This window comes from Triticum aestivum, chromosome 1B, assembly GCF_018294505.1.
Source record: "Triticum aestivum cultivar Chinese Spring chromosome 1B, IWGSC CS RefSeq v2.1, whole genome shotgun sequence".
Lineage (NCBI taxonomy): Eukaryota > Viridiplantae > Streptophyta > Magnoliopsida > Poales > Poaceae > Triticum > Triticum aestivum.
Window position 1 is genome coordinate 643213509 of NC_057795.1, and position 10870 is coordinate 643224378.

Consider the following 10870-nt stretch of genomic DNA (forward strand, 5'->3'; position numbering starts at 1 on the left):
TAATTGTTATTTAGTGCCAAGTTTGAGCATGAATATTGTATTTGGATCTCGTTTAATACGAGATGGCTACTCTTTTAAATCCGAGAATAATGGTTGTTCTATTTATATGAGAGATATGTTTTATGGTGATGCCCTGATGATCAATGGTTTATTCTTAATGAATCTCGAATGTAATATTACACATATTCATAGTGTGAATACCAAAAGATGTAAAGTTGATAACGATAGTCCCACATACTTGTGGCACTTCCGCCTTGGTCACATTGGTGTCAAGCGCATGAAGAAGCTCCATGCTGATGGACTTTTAGAGTCTCTCGATTATGAATCATTTGACACGTGCGAACCATGCCTCATGGGCAAAATGACCAAGACTCCGTTCTCCGAAACAATGGAGCGAGCAACCAGCTTATTGGAAATCATACATACCGATGTGTTCGGTCCAATGAGTGTTGAGGCTCGCGGAGGATATCGTTATGTTCTCACTCTCACTGATGACTTGAGTAGATATGGGTATGTCTACTTGATGAAACACAAGTCTGAAACCTTTGAAAAGTTCAAGGAATTTCAGAATGAGGTAGAGAATCAACGTGACCAAAAGATAAAGTTCCTACGATCAGATCGTGGAGGAGAATATTTAAGTCACGAATTTGGTACACACTTAAGGAAATGTGGAATCGTTTCACAACTCACGCCGCCTGGAACACCTCAGCGTAACGGTGTGTCCGAACGTCGTAATCGCACTCTATTGGATATGGTGCGATCTATGATGTCTCTTATCGATTTACCGCTATCATTTTGGGGATACGCTCTAGAGACAGCTACATTCACTTTAAATAGGGCACCGTCTAAATCCGTTGAGACGACACCGTATGAATTATGGTTTGGGAAGAAACCTAAGCTGTCGTTTCTAAAAGTTTGGGGATGCGATGCTTATGTCAAGAAACTACAACCTGAAAAGCTCGAACCCAAGTCGGAAAAATGCGTCTTCATAGGATACCCTAAGGAAACCATTGGGTATACCTTCTACTTAAGATCCAAGGGCAAGATCTTTGTTGCCAAGAACGGATCCTTTCTGGAAAAATAGTTTCTCTCGAAAGAAGTAAGTGGGACGAAAGTAGAACTCGATGAAGTACTACCTCTTGAACCGGAAAGTAGTGCAGCTCAGGAAAATGTTCCTGTGGTGCCTACACCAACTGGAGAGGAAATTAATGATTATGATCAAGGTACTTCGGATCAAGTTGCTACTGAACCTCGTAGGTCCACAAGGACACGTTCCACACTAGAGTGGTATGGCAACCCTGTCCTGGAAATCATGTTGTTAGACAACGGTGAACCTTCGAACTATGAAGAAGCGATGGCGGGCCCAGATTCCAACAAATGGCTTGAATCCATGAAAATCGAGATAGAATCCATGTATGAAAACAAAGTATGGACTTTGACAGACTTGCCCGATGGTCGGCGAGCGATAGAAAACAAATGGATCTTTAAGAAGAAGACGGACGCGGATGGTAATATTACCATCAATAAAGCTCGACTTGTCGCTAAGGGTTATCGACAAGTTCAAGGGGTTGATTACGATGAGACATTCTCTCCCGTAGCAAAGCTGAAGTCCGTCCGAATCTTGTTAGCAATTGCCGCATACTATGATTATGAGATATGGCAGATGGACGTCAAAACGGCATTCCTTGACGGGCATCTTAAGGAAGAACTGTATATGATATAGCCAGAGGGTTTTGTCGATCCTAAGAATGCTAACAAAGTATGCAAGCTCCAGCAATCCATTTATGGGCTGGTGCAAGCATCTCGGAGTTGGAACATTCGCTTTGATGAAATGATCAAAGCGTTTGGGTTTATGCAGACTTATGGAGAAGCCTGCGTTTACAAGAAAGTGAGTGGGAGATCTGTAGCATTTTTCATATTATATGTAGATGACATACTTTTGATGGGAAATGATATAGAACTTTTGGACATCATTAAGGCCTACTTGAATAAGTGTTTTTCAATGAAGGACCTTGGAGAAGTTGCTTACATATTAGGCATCAAGATCTATAGAGATAGATCGAGACACCTCATAGGTCTTTCACAAAGCACATACCTTGATAAGATATTGAAGAAGTTCAATATGGATCAGTCCAAGAAAGGGTTCTTGCCTGTATTGCAAGGTGTGAAATTGAGCTCAGCTCAAAGCCCGACCACGGCAGAAGAGAGAGAAAAGATGAGTGTCATCCCCTATGCCTCAGCCATAGGGTCTATTATGTATGCCATGCTGTGTACCACACCTGATGTAAACCTTGCCGTAAGTTTGGTAGGAAGGTACCAAAGTAATCCCGGCATGGAACACTGGATAGCGGTCAAGAATATCCTAAAGTACCTGAAAAGGACAAAGGATATGTTTATCATTTATGGAGGCGACGAAGAGCTCGTCGTAAAGGGTTACGTCGATGCTAGCTTTGACACAGATCTGGATGACTCCAAGTCACAAACCGGATACGTGTATATTTTGAATGGTGGGCAGTAAGCTGGTGCAGTTGCAAGCAAAGCATCATGGCGGGATCTACATGTGAAGCAGAGTACATGGCAGCCTCGGAGGCAGCACATAAAGCAATCTGGATGAAGGAGTTCATTACCGACTGATACGTCCATTTTGCATCATGCTAAATATGGATGAAGGGTTTTGTCGATCCTAAGAATGCTAAGAAAGTATGCAAGCTCCAGCAATCCATTTATGGGCTGGTGCAAGCATCTCGGAGTTGGAACATTTGCTTTGATGAAATGATCAAAGCGTTTGGGTTTATGCAGACTTATGGAGAAGCCCGCGTTTACAAGAAAGTGAGTGGGAGCATTGTAGCCTTTCTCATATTATATGTAGATGACATACTTTTGATGGGAAATGATATAGAACTTTTGGACAGCATTAAGGCCTACTTGAATAAGTGTTTTTCAATGAAGGACCTTGGAGAAGTTGCTTACAAATTAGGCATCAAGATCTATAGGGATAGATCGAGACGCCTCATAGGTCTTTCACAAAGCACATACCTTGATAAGATTTTGAAGAAGTTCAAAATGGATCAGTCCAAGAAAGGGTTCTTGCCTGTATTGCAAGGTGTGAGATTGAGCTCGACTCAATGCCCGACCACGGCAAAAGATAAAGAAGAGATGAATGCCATCCCCTATGCTTCATCCATAGGATCTATTATGTATGCCATGCTGTGTACCAGACCTGATGTAAACCTTGCCGTAAGTTTGGTAGGAAGGTACCAAAGTAATCCCGGCAAGGAACACTGGACAGCGGTCAATAATATCCTGAAGTGCCTGAAAAGGACAAAGGACATGTTTCTCATTTATGGAGGTGACGGAGAGCTCGCCGTAAAGGGTTACGTCGACGCTAGCTTCGACACAGATCTGGATGACTCTAAGTCACAAACCGGATACATGTATATGTTGAATGGTGGAGCAGTAAGCTGGTGCAGCTGCAAGCAGAGCGTCGTGGCGGGATCTACATGTGAAGCGGAGTACATGGCAGCCTCGGAGGCAGCGCATGAAGCAATTTGGGTGAAGGAGTTCATCACCGACCTAGGAGTCATACCCAATGCATCGGGGCCGATCAAACTCTTCTGTGACAACACTTGAGCTATTGCCCCTGCCAAGGAGCCCAGGTTTCACAAGAAGACCAGGCACATCAAGCGTCGTTTCAACTCCAGCCGTCAAAATGTTCAAGATGGAGACATAGATATTTGCAAAGTACATACGGATCTGAATGTCGCAGATCCATTGACTAAACCTCTTTCACGAGCAAAACATGATCAACACCAGAACTCTATGGGTGTTCGATTCATCACAATGTAACTAGATTATTGACTCTAGTGCAAGTGGGAGACTGTTGGAAATATGCCCTAGAGGCAATAATAAAAGGATTATTATTATATTTCCTTTTTCATGATAATTGTCTTTATTCATGCTATAATTGTATTATCCGGAAATCGTAATACACGTGTGAATACATAGACCATAATATGTCCCTAGTATGCCTCTAGTTGACTAGCTCGTTGATCAACAGATAGTCATGGTTTCCTGACTATGGACATTGGATGTCGTTGATAACGGGATCACATCATTAGGAGAATGATGTGATGGACAAGACCCAATCCTAAGCATAGCACAAGATCGTGTAGTTCGTTTTGCTAGAGATTTTCCAATGTCAAGTATCTTTTCCTTAGACCATGAGATCATGTAACTCCCGGATACCGTAGGAGTGCTTTGGGTGTACCAGACGTCACAAAGTAACTGGGTGACTATAAAGGTGCACTACAGGTATCTCCGAAAGTGTCTGTTGGGTTGACACGGATCGAGACTGGGATTTGTCACTCCGTATGACGGAGAGGTATCTCTGGGCCCACTCGGTAATGCATCATCATAATGAGCTCAAAGTGACCAAGTGTTTGGTCACGGGATCATGCATTACGATACGAGTAAAGTGACTTGCCGGTAACGAGACTGAACAAGGTATTGGGATACCGACGATCGAGTCTCGGGCAAGTAACGTACCGATTGACAAAGGAAATTGTATACGGGGTTGATTGAATCCTCGACATCGTGGTTCATCCGATGAGATCATCGAGGAGCATGTGGGAGCCAACATGGGTATCCAGATCCTGCTGTTGGTTATTGACCGGAGAGCCGTCTCGGTCATGTCTGCGTGTCTCCCGAACCCGTAGGGTCTACACACTTAAGGTTCGGTGACACTAGGGTTATTAGGAAGACTTGTATGTGATTACCGAATGTTGTTCGGAGTCCCGGATGAGATCCCGGACGTCACGAGGAGTTCCGGAATGGTCCGGAGGTGAAGATTTATATATGGGAAGTTGTCATACGGTCACCGGAAAGTTTCGGGGGCATATCAGTATTGTACCAGGGCCACCGGAGGGGTTCCGGGGGTCCACCGGGAGGGGCCACCTCTCTCGGTGGGCCTCATGGGCTGTAGGGGGCAGGGAACCAGCCCCTGGAGGGTTGGGCGCGCCCCCCTCCTTGGGCCCATGCACCTAGGGTTGGGGGGAAACCCTAGTGGGGCCGCCCCCCGTTTGCTTGGGGGGCAAGCCCCCTCCCTGGCCGCCGCCCCCCCTCTAGATCTCATCTAGAGGGGGCCGGCCCCCTTCCCCCTTCCCCTATAAATAGAGGGGCGAGGGGAGGGCTGCACACCTGATCCAAGGCGCAGCCCCTCCCCTCCCCAACACCTCTCCTCCTCCGTTAAGTGCTTGGCGAAGCCATGTCGGAGTACTGCCTCTCCACCACCACCACGCCGTCGTGTTGCTGCTGGAGCCTTCTTCCTCAACCTCTCCTTCCCCCTTGCTGGATCAAGAAGGAGGAGACGTCATCTGCTTCGTACGTGTGTTGAACGCGGAGGTGCTGTCCGTTCGGCACTTGGTCATCGGTGATTTGGATCACGGCGAGTATGACTCCATCATCCCCGTTCTCTTGAACGCTTCCGCTCGCAATCTACAAAGGTATGTAGATGCACCCCTATCACTCGTTGCTTAGATGAACTCATAGATGGATTTTGGTGAAACCATAGAAATTTTTTATTTTCTGCAACGTTCCCCAACAAAAATCACCGCGGGGGGAGCTGCCACCTGGTCACGAGGGTGGAGGGCGCGCCCTACCCCCCTGGGTGCGCCGCCCTACCTCGTGGGCCCACGATGGCCCTCCTCTACTTATCCATGCACCCATCTTCTTCCTCTGCCTCACACAAACACGAAAAACCAACTCAAGCACGAGTTCCAGCCCCCGTTGCTGTGATTTTTGATCTCCTTGCTCTAAGCAGCTCTCGCAAAACTGCTTGGGGAGATTGTTCCTTGGTATGTGACTCCTCCATTGGTCCAATTAGTTTTTGTTCTAGTGCTTTATTCATTGCAAATTTGTGCTGCATAGGTGACCATGTTCTTGAGCTTGCATGTCAAATTTATATGGTTCCAAGTAGTTCCAATGCTTTATACAGGCTCTAGGCACTTGTGGGAGTTGTTACTATCAATTTTATTGAAGTTGGTTCACTTTTATTTGAAGTTACTAAAAATTTCAGATTGTTTTAGAAAATAATGAAGAGACTTTTGAGGGGCTCGTCGAGCCGAAGCTCGAAGGACAAACAAAAGGAAGAAGAACAGAAGCACAAATTTAATTTGCCTCGCACCGCGGAGGTCCGGCCGTGTGAATGGCCTTCCAATGACTTTCTGAGGAGAGCCGGGATTTATGAGGATTTCTATTTATTGATTGAGAACACCGGCCTCACCGACTTCCTCCGCGACCAACGTCATCATCATCTCTTACTCACAAATACTTTTGTGCAAAACTTCTACTTTTTCCCTAAGATATCACCTCCAACAGTAGAATTTCATTTATATGATGTTGTTAAAGAGATGACATTAGCTGAATTCTGCGAGGTTTGCAGAATACCCTTTGAGGGCACCGTAGATGAACCCCACCGTAATGAAGTAGAAGCTTTTATTAACACTATCACTGTGGGAGAAACTAGGAAGATTTCTGATGCAAGGATCACTAGCATACATTTTCCTGTGTTATGCTACTTTGCCTTATTTGCTAGTCGTTGCTTGATTGGACGCGGAAACTGTGGGAACCTTAGTATTCCTGATATTATTATTTTGTTCCATAGTTTATACCACAATAACTCTGTTAGTATGGGTGGAATTGTTGCTAGACGGTTAAGTCTGAACCGTACTAAGGGCCCCATCTTTGGAGGCATTTATGCTTCACGCCTAGCTGGACATTTTGAAATACCTATTAGGCATGAGGAGAAAGAAGAAACAGCACTGCCCCGTGCTTATTTAGATTATAAGAGTATGATAGCGCATGACTTTCTTGTTAAGAGTCGCGAAGGGGAGCTCAAATACAAATTATACTTTGATAAACATCACCCTGAGACTATTACTTTGCCTGCGCCTTCTTTGTTTAACTTATCTGCAGGTCCTCACATTGTTCTGTGGTCGGCTGTTCAAGCCTATCGGAATCCTGCACCAGCCCCGGAACCGGAGCCACAAGATGAGCCTCCACGACTATCTGTTTATTCTTGGGATCCAGAGGAGGTTGCCAGCCAGTGGCAGCCGGAGCCTTCTTCATCACACTATGACCCCAGCTTCACCTACGGGTATCCGCCAGGCCATCTCTGGCAATAGACCAACTTAGGCCAAAAGCCTAAGCTTGGGGGAGTACGTATTTCCCACCGACATTACATTTATGTTCACACATACACTCATTGCTAGATGTCGGTGCTCATACTATTTCACTGTAATATCCATGCTAGTTTATTTTCTTTTTCCTGCTTTCTTCTTGTGTGTTTGATAAACCTTAAGAAAAAACCAAAAAACTTTTAGTAGTAGTTTATTTCTTTTCTGTAGTAACTAAAAAGAAAACCCAAAAATATTTCCCGTTCTTCTTTTGCTTGTTGGGAGCTTTCCCGTGTAAATAGTTTTTATTTCTTTTCCTTTCTTTGGGGGTCGAGAAGACTATATTGAAAATGCTTAGTGGCTCATATATGCATGAATGATTATTTTAACTTAGAGCCCACATTACTTGTCTTCTCTCTTGAGTTGAATGCTTGCAGATTCCAGCTTAGTCCAATGCATGTGCACTCTTATTATTATACACATCGTTTGGTCGTGCAAGTGAAAGGCAATAATGATGATATATGATGGACTTATTGGGATGAGAAAAGCTGGTATGAACTCAACCTCTCTTGTTTTTGTAAATATGATGATTCATCGTTCCTGAGCTAGCTATTATGAAGTAAACATATTTGCAATAACATTTAGAGATCATAGTTGCTTGTGCCATGCTTGATTAGCTATGAGTTATAATGGTTTACCTTGCGTGCCAACATGCTATTAGAATGATTATGATGTGGTATGATAGGATGGTATCCTCCTTTAAATGAATTGAGTGACTCGACTTGGCACATGTTCACGCATGTAGTTGAATCAAATCAACATAGCCTTCATGATATTTATGTTCATGGTGGATTATATCCTACTCATGCTTATATTCGGTGTAAATTAATTTTAATGCATGTTTACGACTGTTGTCGCTCTCTCAGTTGGTCGCTTCCCAGTCTTTTGCTAGCCTTCACCTGTACTAAGCAGGAATACTGCTTGTGCATCCAAACTCCTTAAACCCCAAAGTTGTTCCATATGAGTCCACTATACCTTCCTATATGCGGTATCCACCTGCCGTTCCAAGTAAATTTGTATGTGCCAAACGCTAAACCTTCAAATAAACATTCTGTTTTGCATGCTCGAGCAGCTCATGTGCAACTAGGGCTGCCTATATTTTCCATGCTAGGATTTGTAAACAGTTTGTAAAAGTTTTTCTTTTTCTCTTTCAGTTTGTCAACTGAATTGCTTGAGGACAAGCAAGGGTTTAAGCTTGGGGGAGTTGATACGTCTCCCTCGTATCTACTTTTCCAAACACTTTTGCCCTTGTTTTGGACTCTAACTTGTATGATTTGAATGGAACTAACCTGGACTGACGTTATTTTCAGCAGAATTGCCATGGTGTTGTTTTATGTGCAGAAAACAAAAGTTCTCGGAATGACCTGAAACTACACGGAATATCTTAGAATAAATAATAAAAAAATCCTCGCCAAAGATGAAGACCAGGGGGCCGACACCCTGTCCACGAGGGTGGGGGGCGCGCCTCTCTCCCCTAGGCGCGCCGCCCTACCTCGTGGGCCCCCTGGTGGCCCTCCGACGCCAACTCCAACTCCATATATTGGCTTTCGGGGAGAAAAAATCAGAGAGAAAGATTCATCATGTTTTACGATACGGAGCCGCCGCCAAGCCCTAATCTCTCTCGGGAGGGCTGATCTGGAGTCCGTTCGGGGCTCCGGAGAGGGGGATTCATCGCTGTCGTCATCATCAACCATCCTCCATCACCAATTTCATGATGCTCACCGCCGTGCGTGAGTAATTCCATCGTAGGCTTGCTGGACGGTGATGGGTTGGATGAGATTTATCATGTAATCGAGTTAGCTTTGTTAGGGTTTGATCCCTAGTATCCATTATGTTCTGAGATTGATGTTGCTATGACTTTGCTATGCTTAATGCTTGTCACTAGGGCCCGAGTGCCATGATTTTAGATCTGAACCTATTATGTTTTCATGAATATATGTGTGTTCTAGATCCTATCTTGCAAGTCTATAGTCACCTACTATGTGTTATGATGCGGCAACCCCGAAGTGACAATAATCGGAACCACTCCCGGTGATGACCATAGTTTGAGGAGTTCATGTATTCACTATGTGCTAATGCTTTGTTCCGGTTCTCTATTAAAAGGAGGCCTTAATATCCCTTAGTTTCCAATAGGACCCCGCTGCCATGGGAGGGTAGGACAAAAGATGTCTTGCAAGTTCTTTTCCATAAGCACGTATGACTATTTACGAAATACATGCCTACATTACATTGATGAACTGGAGCTAGTTCTGTGTCAGCCTATGTTGTAACTGTTACATGACGAACCACATCTAGCATAATTATCCATCATTGATCCGGTACCTACGAGTTTTCCATATACTGGTTTACGCTTATTTACTTTTCCGTTGCTACTGTTATCATCACTACAAAAATACCAAAAACATTACTTTTGCTGTCTTTACTTTGTTACCGTTACCACCACTATCATATTACTTTGCTACGAAACACTTTGCTGCAGATATTAAGTTTCCAGGTGTGGTTGAATTGACAACTCAGCTGCTAATACTTGAGAATATTCTTTGGCTCCCCTTGTGTCGAATCAACAAATTTGGGTTGAATACTCTTCCCTCGAAAACTGTTGCGATCCCCTATACTTGTGGGTTATCAGGGCCCAGAGATACCTCTCCATCATACGGAGTGACAAATCCCAGTCTCGATTCGTGCCAACCCAACAGACACTTTCGGAGATACCTGTAGTGCACCTTTATAGTCACCCAGTTATGTTGTGACGTTTGGTACACCCAAAGCACTTCTACGGTTTCCGGGAGTTACACAATCTCATGGTCTAAGGAAATGATACTTGACATTAGAAAAGCTTTAGCAAACGAACCACACGATCTTGTGCTATGCTTAGGATTGGGTCTTGTCCATCACATCATTCTCCTAACCATCTATTGATCAACGAGCTAGTCAACTAGAGGCTCACTAGGGACATGTTGTGGTCTATGTATTCACACATGTATTACGGTTTCCAGTTAATACAATTATAGCATGAACAATAGACAATTATCATGAACAAGGAAATATAATAATAATCATTTTATTATTGCCTCTAGGGCATATTTCCAACAGTCTCCCACTTGCACTAGAGTCAATAATCTAGTTCACATCACTATGTGATTGTAATGAATCCAACACCCATTGGGTTTGATCATATCTCGCTTGTGAGAGAAGTTATTAGTCAATGGGTCTGAACCCTTCAGATCCGTGTGTGCTTTACAAATCTCTACGTCATCTTGTAGATGCAGCTGCCACGCGCTATTTGGAACTATTCCAAATAACTGCTCTACTATACGAACCCGGTGTACTACTCAGAGTCATCCAGATTAGTGTCAAAGTTTGCATCGGCGTAACCCTTTACGACAAACTCTTTTACCACCTCCATAATCGAGAAAATTCCTTAGTCCAATAGTTACTAAGGTTAAGTTTGACCGCTGTCATGAGATCCATTCTTGGATCACTCTTGTACCCCTTGAATGACTCATGGCAAGGCACACTTCAGGTGTGGTACACAGCATAGCATACTGCAGAGCCTACGTCTAAAGCATAGGGAACGACCTTCGTCCTTTTCTCTCTTCTGCCATGGACATGTCTTGAGTCTTACTCAATACTCACAC